This window comes from Megalobrama amblycephala, linkage group LG13 (assembly GCF_018812025.1).
Source record: "Megalobrama amblycephala isolate DHTTF-2021 linkage group LG13, ASM1881202v1, whole genome shotgun sequence".
Lineage (NCBI taxonomy): Eukaryota > Metazoa > Chordata > Actinopteri > Cypriniformes > Xenocyprididae > Megalobrama > Megalobrama amblycephala.
Window position 1 is genome coordinate 2382024 of NC_063056.1, and position 10546 is coordinate 2392569.

The 10546-nt window shown below is 38.3% G+C and overlaps 1 long non-coding RNA gene across 1 annotated transcript; it reads right to left on the minus strand.

Annotated features, from left to right (window-relative positions):
• Positions 1-2116: 2116 nt before the first annotated feature.
• Positions 2117-10070, minus strand: LOC125243303. The gene is made up of 3 exons (XR_007179010.1): positions 9904-10070; positions 2370-2482; positions 2117-2234 (listed from the first exon to the last, which is right to left on the minus strand). It is a non-coding gene; the product is annotated as an uncharacterized LOC125243303 (long non-coding RNA).
• Between the last annotated feature and the right edge of the window lie 476 nt (positions 10071-10546).

Consider the following 10546-nt stretch of genomic DNA (forward strand, 5'->3'; position numbering starts at 1 on the left):
TTTTGTGTCTTTGTGAAAGTCCCTTATCTCCTCCAGAACTTTGACCTTGGAGCTCAGAAAACACAGTGGACCAACACCAGCAGATGACATGGCACCCCAAGCCATCACTGACAGTGGAAACTTTACACTGGACCTCAAGCAACAAGGATTGTGTGCCTCTCCTCTCTTCCTCCAGACTCTGGGACTCTGATTTCCAAAGGAAATGCAAAATTTACTTTTATCAGAGAACATAACTTTGGACCACTTAGCAGCAATCCGGTCCTTTTTGTCTTAAGACGCTTCTGACGCTGTCTGTTGTTCAAGAGTGGCTTGACACAAGGAATGCGACAGCTGAAACCCATGTCTTGCATACGTCTGTGCGTAGTGGTTCTTGAAGCACTGACTCCAGCTGCAGTCCACTCTTTGTGAATCTCCTCCACATTTTTGAATGGGTTTTGTTTCACAATCCTCTCCAGGGTGCGGTTATTCCTATTGCTTGTACACTTTTTTCTACCACATCTTTCCTTCCCTTCGCCTCTCTATTAATGTGCTTGGACACAGAGCTCTGTGAACAGCCAGCCTCTTTTGCAATGACCTTTTGTGTCTTGCCCTCATTGTGCAAGGTGTCAATGGTCGTCTTTTGGACAACTGTCAAGTCAGCAGTCTTCCCCATGATTGTGTAGCCTACAGAACCAGACTGAGAGACCATTTAAAGGCCTTTGCAGGTGTTTTGAGTTAATTAGCTGATTAGAGTGTGGCACCAGGTGTCTTCAATATTGAACCTTTTCACAATATTCTAATTTTCTGAGATACTGAATTTGGGACTTTCCTTAGTTGTCATAATCATCAAAATTAAAGAAATAAACATTTGAAATATATCAGTCTGTGTGTAATGAATGAATATAATATACAAGTTTCACTTTTTGAATGGAATTAGTGAAATAAATCAACTTTTTGATGATATTCTAATTATATGACCAGCACCTGTACATGGTACATGTATCCCCCTATAAAAACCAAAATACCTTTTACAAACTCAGATTACAGAGCTCTCATTAGCCAGCTGTACATGTTTCTGCGATATTCAGAGAAACCTCACAGCTGAAGCTGTAACGCAGCTTTTCTTATTGTTTAACTATACAAGATGAAATGTATTTAAGATGAAATTAAATTGTATTATTTAATAATTGTATTATATAATTTTATATATGAATTATATAACACAAATAATGCAACACATATTAATTAAATAATTACACTCATGTTTGGATGAAATATAACTTCTTAAAGGGTAGGTAACACACATGGTTTCTACCAATCTCATGTTAATCTTGAGTACCTGTAAAGTAGTATTGCATCCTTCATATCTCCGAAAAGTCTTTAGTTTGATCATATTTATAAAAGAAAGATAAGCTGTCTTTCCGAAAAAAGCCGAGCTCCTGGAGGCATGCCTGCCATGGGCAGAGCTAAAGAGTCTCGGGCATGCATAGGTTTTGCGTAGAGATAGTCTGCAAGCTGCCATATTATTATAAATAAAAAGGTAACAATAACGTTTGTGTTGTTTACATTTTATGCACTTGCGCACCAATTGCCAACAAAACACAGACATCTGATTCAGTTATGCCGAGTTCAGACTGCATGATTTTCAAAGTGTTCGGGTCACAGATCTTCTCACACTGCATGAATATCTGGGGTAGCATTCAGACGCTGCTGTGTTCACACTGCACGATGGATCGGCGACAGGGGGTTTCACACTGCATGACTTTACAATAGGAAAATACGTCTCACAACCAAGAACTCTGAGAACTCTGATCACGCGTGCAAGACCGGAGTTCTCACGTGAGACTTCTCAATAACAAGTTCACAAAGTTCTGACTTATAGGCTATAATTTTTTTGCCGACAGTGCAAAATCCTGCAACATTAATGAACTAATAAATTTTCACATTCATTACAATTTCAGTTTTATGTCCTGATGTTTTACCTATCCTAACATAACAGATCTATTTATTCATGGATTTTGATTCCAGTGGTGACTGCATTGTTTCCGCTCTGTGTGATTCAACCTTCAGAGCATTGTAAAGTTCCTTATAAAGATTTTTAATCTGTCCCTGTGATATTGTTAATAGTACATTTACATTAATAACATTTCAACCTTACCTGGATAGTTTGTGTTTCCTTGGTCTGCTAAGAAGTGAAGTCCTCCGCTGTCTTCATTTAAAATCTGAACCTCATCAGGTTTGGGATGTAACACTTCCTATTTTTGAAGGAATGGTTCAATATATATATATTTTTTAAGATAAAAAAATCCACAAATATTTTTATAATCCTTATTTCTTAATGAAATACATCTGGTTACACTTCTGCATTTTGCCTGAGTGAGTTCACTTACCTGTGCATTCACCACAGCTAGGGTTGCCAACCATATATATGCACAGTAGATGCAGCTTGGCTGCTTCAGGTACATCAAAAGTGCTGACATCGTGAAATCATCAACAAGGAGACCTGTTTGAATGTCAATATGAAGGAGATTCCTGTCACAACCTGTCACCATTACCTGAGTTCTTGTATGATCTGGTGATCTCATGTGGCTTAACTGTCAGCCACCCACAGATTGTACATGCTGTCATATCTGACCACCACTGTGTCTTTGTTGAGATTTCAGTATGTACCAGAAGTGAGTGATAAGAGAAATGTCAATAATAAGCGCTATCTCTCTACTGATTCAGCTGCTACCTTCATGGAGCTCGTGTCATCTCTCACTCCTCAGGCACTTTTGTTGAGAATTTTAGTCTCAGCCACTCTGAATGTATTAACTTTGTTGCTCCTTTAAAAACAGAGACTGTCTCTGGGACAATTAAAATCCCCATGGAGAAATAGTACACCCATCTTAGACTCCAGGAGAGCAGAAAGGCAATGGAAGCGCACAAAGCTTACAGTTCACCATTGTATCTATATCTGAAAATGCTAAATAATGCAATGAGGTCTGAAAGAAAAGCTTATTTTTCAAGTTTAATTGACCACAACAAAGACAACCCTAAATTCTTATTCTCCACTTGTAGCCTATAGTGTGTCATAAATGATCCACACAAGCACAGGTTACTGTATTTAAGTACAAAGCAGAACAGAATAGTGCAGCATATATTCTTCCCACAAATGGGAAAACCCCAAACATTGGTCTTAAAGAAACATACATCCATACCATTACATCTTCCCCCTCAGCAGAAAAAAAGCTGTTCTCAGCTGTAAATGACAGGGCAGAAAATCTAACAACTTTCATACATGGTTGGATGTTTAGATACAACAGCTGACAAGTACATGCATTTGCAAAACCATCAAGCTGGAAACATACAGTACATGTCGCCAGATGGGTCATGGTATTAACATAGCTCTTAATGCTCTCAAAGATTCCTTCGAAGAAAAGCAAATGTAAAAATAAGCAAAATACATTGAGTGGAAAAAAATAATACCGCTCGAACATACAGCACAGCATCACATCATTGTTGTACCTTTTTCAAACGTACAGAGAAAAACAGCATCTTAATTTAACTATGAACCCAAACTAATAACAACAGTTCAACATTTAAATCTATTGTTATCACTCCTGCACCCTCTCATCTGCCTTGTACTACTGAACAAGGATCATATGCCTCCTGCTCAGCATCAAACAAATCTTCTTCAGTCCAATGCAGGAGGTTCAGTACAGCCTCATATCAACACGATCGGTCAATTCCTAAACATTCTGACCAATATTCAAAGCATCAGTCCCACTTTCCCAGGAGCTTGTGTGGCTTGTGATTCAGCTGTCTGCCAAGTGTGTAAGGGCTGTAAATTTACCACATGCACTACTCCCAAGTCTTGACCATTATCAACCCTGGCCAGTCTATAATATACTTCACACAGCTGTTGCGTGACTCAATAAAGGCCTCCATATTGCGGAGCCAACTTAGCCACAAAGTTTGCTGCTGTGTCAGATCCCACTTGGGGCTCTGCATCAAAATCTGGAGAGTTCTGGGCATGGGTATTCACCACAGCACCTCCTGGAGGGAGAATCGGTCACTGCTTTTTGCCATAATCTTAAAGTACTGTCTTCAATAACAAGAATTAACTTTCTTTCTTTAAACTAAATTGTTTGAAGTGTCTACCAATAAGATTTGCTGAATTACAAATCATTGAAAATGGGGTGGGCGAGGCAACACGTGTCACTCCGCCCAATGTGTCGCCCCGCCCCATCGTCCATTTGTGAGATGACAATTAAATATTTACATATATTATATATAAAATATTATATTATACTATATATAACTTTAATGTTATAACAAATTTAGTTACATTAATTTAACTATATTAATTATATATCATGCATCTGAATACCTTTTAAGCAAACTAACCCTGGATCATGAGCTGCTCTGGAGCATGTTATGTTCTTGTTACAAATCCTGTCAGTTCCCAGACTACATTTCCCATCATCCCCCCTGTCAATCACATGCACTCACTCCACCAATCACCATGCCATGCACACTCCACACTAATCACCACACCCAGCTGATACGCATTACCTGGACTATAAAGGACTCATACACACACCACCTCAGTGCGAAGTCTTGATTACTCTGGTGTCATTTCTGAGTGTTATTTCCCTGTCTGCCTGTTTGTTGCCGTTACTGCCTGTTTCCTGTTTGTTGACCCGTTGCTGCCTGTCCTGACCCTTGCCTTGTATACTGTTCTGTGAATGATAACCGCCTGTCCTCGATCTACCGCCTGTACTCTGACCACGACTCTGCCACGTCCCTTGCTGTTCCTGTTTGCCCCTGATCGACCCAGCCTGTACGACTATGCTCACTGTAAATAAAAGCTTGCATTTGGATCTTACCATGAGTCCCGCCTCGTTACAGTTCTGAGAGTAAGTTGCTATGGCTACTAACATACCCTGAAAGTTACATCTGTTTTTGGAAATGAAAGTTGAGGTTATCCGCTTGCTTACTCTTAAACATACCCAGGTATGTCACATAACCTGCTTTCTAGAATACCCCCCTGCTCACTCATTCACATAAAACAATATTTTGATTTTAGATTTGTAAGACAGGTTTTGTGTCAGGAAGGCGTATGGGGGGAGGACGTGAATGATCATGAATATTGATGTTTTTCACACCTGGGAAGACAAAGACCCTCCCCTAATGGCCCTATCAGGTGAAAGGCTCTAGAGAAAATAATGTGAGGAGATTAAAAGAATGGCTTTTTGATTGTTTATATTTTATTTACAACACAACACAATCCAAATATACATAACAAAGGCACATTATTGAGCACACTGATCTAAACGGAGAGAGCTGAACAGTCACACACCATGCATCACTTCACGTTAGAAGGCCTTTTTTAAGATATCCACCCGGAGCCATGTGAAGATCTTATATGATAGATGGATGCACTTTTGTGGGCTTCAAAATCTAATCCTCTATTCACTGTCACTGTAAAGCACTGGAAAAGCCAGGAAATTATTTAATATATCTCTGATTGTATTCATCTGAAATAAGAAAGTAATACACCTAGGATGGCTTGAGGGTGAGAAAACATTGCCAGCACTTGCCCTACTTGTAAGGTCTCCAAATCCCCTAGAACTTTGCAATGTAATCTGTCCTCCTTCTCAGCTGTCAGTCCCAATACACTTACACAGGTCAAATCACATATGAATTCCTCTAGCTGCGCCTTAGACCCATTACCTACTAAATTTCTCAAAATGGTTATGAACTGCTTATTACCGGACATCCTGAATATCATTAATCAGTTCCTACAGCAAGGAGGTTTTCCACAAATTTTTAAAACTTCAATTGTTAGGCCCCTGCTGAGGAAAAGTAATCTTGATTCTTCTGTGCTCAATAACTACAGACCAATCTCGAATCTACCATGTCTTGGTAAAATAAAAACGCTGTTTCAGCGCCAATACACTTAATGTGACATTTCATTCTGACATCCAGGCAAACCACAGCACAGAAACAGCACAGATTAGGGATTTAAACTATCTGGAAGTTATTTGGGACTCAGGAAACTTGTGGATCTGAGTGAAGCTTTTGACACTATTGATGATGAGATTCTGCTCGACCAACTTCAGACCTGGGATCCTACTTAACCCCTTCTCCCTTTTTCCCTCATCCCTCATGGATGAAACATTGTCAGATGAGACTTGCATCTATTCATGACATTGATTTATGTTCACAGGGAGATTCTCTGTGTAGTGGTGAGGAAAGAAGAGATCAAACTTTGGAAGAGATTAATGCTTTTCTGGATGACACTTTTGGGAAGCAAAGACTTTTTTCCAGATATTGAGAAGTTTCTCATTATTGGCTGACGCTCTTCAAGTGAGCACTACGATGTATGCGTGTGGTGCTGATGCAGGAGATGCCCAAAAGTGAGCCGGCGTTCTGACGTAGAAGAGAAGAGATTGTTGAGTAAAATCTATATTTTTTATTATTATTTTTTTATTTGTGCACAAAAAATATTCCTGTTGCTTCATAACATTAAGGTTGCACCACTGTAGTCACATGGATTATTTAAGAAGGTTTTAAGTACCTTTCTGGGCCTTGAAAGTTGCAATTACGTTGCTGTCTATGGCTGGTTCAGAAACTACTCTGATTTTATCAAAAATATCTTAATTTGTGTTCTGAAGATGAACGAAGGACTTATGGGTGTGGAACGACATGAAGGTGAGTAATTAATGACAGAAATCTCATTTCTGGGTGAACTAACCCTTTGAGCCATAAAACAAATTTGAATGCAGGAGTAGCAATTTTCTTTTCACCTGATTTAAGAGTCACTGTTTAGAGTACAGAAGAACCAATAAATGGTCGTCTTCTTGTCATTAAAGCCGACATTCACTAAGAAAATTATAATTTTATCAATGTGTATGCGCCGACTGTAGGGTTTGAAAGATGAATGTTTTTGTTGTGTTAAATAATGTTTTTAAAAATGTTTTTTTTTTTTCAGTCGATATTTAACTGTCGATCAAAATACTGAAGAACCCCATTTTCAGTCATCATCTTGTTTATCCAAGTTAATAGGGGCAACTGATCTTTTGGATATATTGAGAGTTAAAGGGGTCATGAACTGAGATAACAAATTTTCCTAGAGCTTTTGACATATAAGAGGTCATCATATTATAAGAATATTCTTTCAGAACTGAACTGAAAACTTCCTTGTTAGTCAAAAAATAGCTTTTATTTTAACCATGCCCAGCAAACTACTGATCCTGGAATGTGCCTGTTTATGGGTGAAAGACCGCCTCTGAGAAGAAAATCAACGCCTACTTCATCATTGCAACTTTGGCCCCGCCCACTGGCACGTGAGAGGAGAGAAGAGCAATACTGGACTATAAACAACATTACCTTCCAAAGTAGGATGAAAATAATCTGTTATTTAAGTCTGATTAAATTCTATAAAGAAAGTGAAAGAAGAACGCTCCCTTTACGCTGGAGCTGTCAATCAAACAGCACGAGTTTATCAGTGACGGTATCGTGACACGAGCAAAACTAGTGTGTTGCAATGTTAGTTATGATGAAAGCATTTGTTAGTGTGCAGAAATCAATGACAAGATCGCTGTATCAACATGTCTGTGATCGGCTACAATACTTATCACTGCAACCTTTCATCCCATGATCTAAAGTAATGCTATAATCAACACTCTTCACGATTAGTTAACCTTAAGAGCTGTTATACTAAAAACATGCAAAAAGTTCTCTCTCGAGTTCCATATGTAATACAAGCTATTTCATATGCAATCACAGCGGTGGGCGTTTACACTTAAGTCTCACAGCAGACACGCCCCTTCAAACAGAGCAGGCTAAAATCAGGATAGGAAAAATGCCTTTTATTTCTAAATTGTGACAATTTTTGATGTAAAAATCATACTAACATGATAAGTGCACCCCAGGAAATACAAAACAGACCCCTTTAAACACCCTGACAAAAGGCAATATACATGGGTCAAGGTGAATAATAATAGAGTTACTGCTGCTCGTTTTGACAGAATTTATATGCATTTATGTATCTTGAGCCCCTGCCCCTTTGCTGTCGCATTGCCCCCGCTTTCACATTTCTCCCGGAAAGCAATTTCTACCAAGGGGGAACCCGTTTTACTATACCGTTTATTTGTAAGTTTGAGGAACAAAGACATTCGCCTCCGTCGTCTGCCATGATGTTGGTGCTGCCGTTCACTTCCGGGTTGGATCATGGGGTTTCCCAAGGGGGTGGGAGCTTCCAAGGTCACGCATTTAAATGTCTGGAATGGACCAATTGTTTTTTTTTCTCTCTTTCTTTTTTTTTGGTGTTATTTTTCTTTTACAAATGTGTTGTGTAAGAAAAAATTTCAAATGATCGTGTTAATTAATGGCATATTCTGTATTTATTTATTTTTGTTACAACAGAACCAGTTCTTCTTTAAACATGAAAACAATGTTGTCATCCTTGTCATCATGCGAGTTGGTTTATTTCAATTCTTATTCAGGGGTGCGTTTCCCAAAAGAATCTTTGGTGAACCATAGTCATAAGTCCCATTGAACTCTATTGGTAACGACGGAACTTGCGTCCATAGTTCGCTTTGGGAAACGCACCCCTGGTGGGAATTTAGAGTATTTAAGCCAGACCTTCTCAACCTTTGGGGAGCGAGGAGGGGTCAGTGAGTTAAGCTGAATATTCATTTGTGCTGTTTAAGCAACTTTACTTTGGTCTTTGTAAAGTAGGACAAGTATACGCTGGGTAAAGCGTTTGTAAAAGAAATTTTTCCATTTATTGTTTTTTTTTCTTTAACCGTACTCACATACTTGTAAATAGTAAATTCTTGCTATCTGGATTAATAAATACACTCTTTGGATTATCCTGGTTTATGCCTGCCTTCCTATTTCATCCCTTGGTCCCTAACGACCTGCTCTACGACAATTGTCTACCTACACCTCCAGGCGTTACGTCATTTGTTGTGGTGTTCCTCAAGGCTCAATTTTGGGTCCTCTATTATTGAACCTATACATGCTTCTTTTAGCGGTTGTAATTAATTAGTACAATATTTAATTTCACCAGTATGCAGATGACATGCAAATCTTTCTCTCACTTGCACCAGATGCCTACAATTCAATTTCCACCCTACTGGACTGCATAGAGAGCATAAATCTGTGGATGTCTCAGAACTTTCTACAGCTAAACAAAGATAAGACAGAGGTACTTGTTATTGGTAATGACACACAAAGAACATCTATTGCTCCACATCTTGACTTTCTATCACTAAAAGCCAGTAATCAGGCCAATTATGAATCATGTTTGACAGTGACCTCAGTTTTAAAAAACACAATAGCATTGTTACTAAAAAAAAAAAAAAAAAAAAAAAAAATCACCTTAGAAACTTGTTTATGCATTTGTTACGTCTAAACTTGACTATTGCAATAGCGTTTTAACTGGGTTACCAAAGAGCTCTATTAAACACTTACAAAGAGTTCAGAATACAGCTGTATGAATACTAACTCACTCTAAAAACTAGAAATCACATTACTCCAACACTAGGATCCCTTCACTGGCTGCCTGTATCTATCTGAATTGAATTCAAGATCCTCTTATTAGTTTTTAAACGTCTTCATGGAACTGGCCCCAATATGCCTTTCTACATCAAATAGTAATTTGTTGGTTGTTTCAAAAACACTGCTAAACTGGCGAGTCAGTCTTTAGTTATTTCTGTCCTAAACTATGAAACTCTCATTCTGACAACCTACGAGCCATCGACTCTCTGTGCACTTTTAAAAAGCATCTCAGAACACATTTGTTCACTAGGGCCTTTCCTTTTTCTGTGTATTTCTCTTCTGTAAAGCACTTTGTAAACACAGTTTTAAAAGGTGCTATAAAAAGCTTTCCTTACTACCTGTTCATATTGCTTTAAAATCACATCTTACCTGAAAGTCTCTGTTCTTGGTATGGTAAGAGATGAAGTCTGAAGCTGATCAGAGATCTGTAGTAATATTCGTATTCCTAATGTCTCATGAAAAAGTGTATTCTGAGAAATGTTTCTTTTTTGTTCATCCCCTTACAGGGACGTGCGAGGGGCCGGAGGTTGGAGGGGAGGTGCTGCCCCTCTGACACTGAAATGCTTTCTGGTAGTATACAATCATTTTGTGTGAGGTACAGAGTAGAATTTATTAAAGATGTTCATTTCTGAAAATGGTATCCAGATTCATACCATTGCGCACTTCTGCTGTAGTAGACTTTCAGTAGTAATTTCTTATTAATTTAAAGATTGTAAGATTTGCCTTAATCGTTTTACATTTTTGGTAACACTTTAGAATACTGATCCTTCATTAATGAATAACTACACAGGAACAAATGAGTAATGCATTATTAACACTCTAGTAACTACTATTAACTAACAAGAAACTCTGATGAATGAATTAGTAAGTAATAACACTCAGTTGAATGTGGTCGTTCACTATTAGCTAATCAGGATTAGTATTCTAAAGTGAGAAACATGATAACTCTCTAGTAACTACTGAAGTCATTGTAAACTTTTGAGGTTTTTGTAAAGTATTGGATAGTAATAAC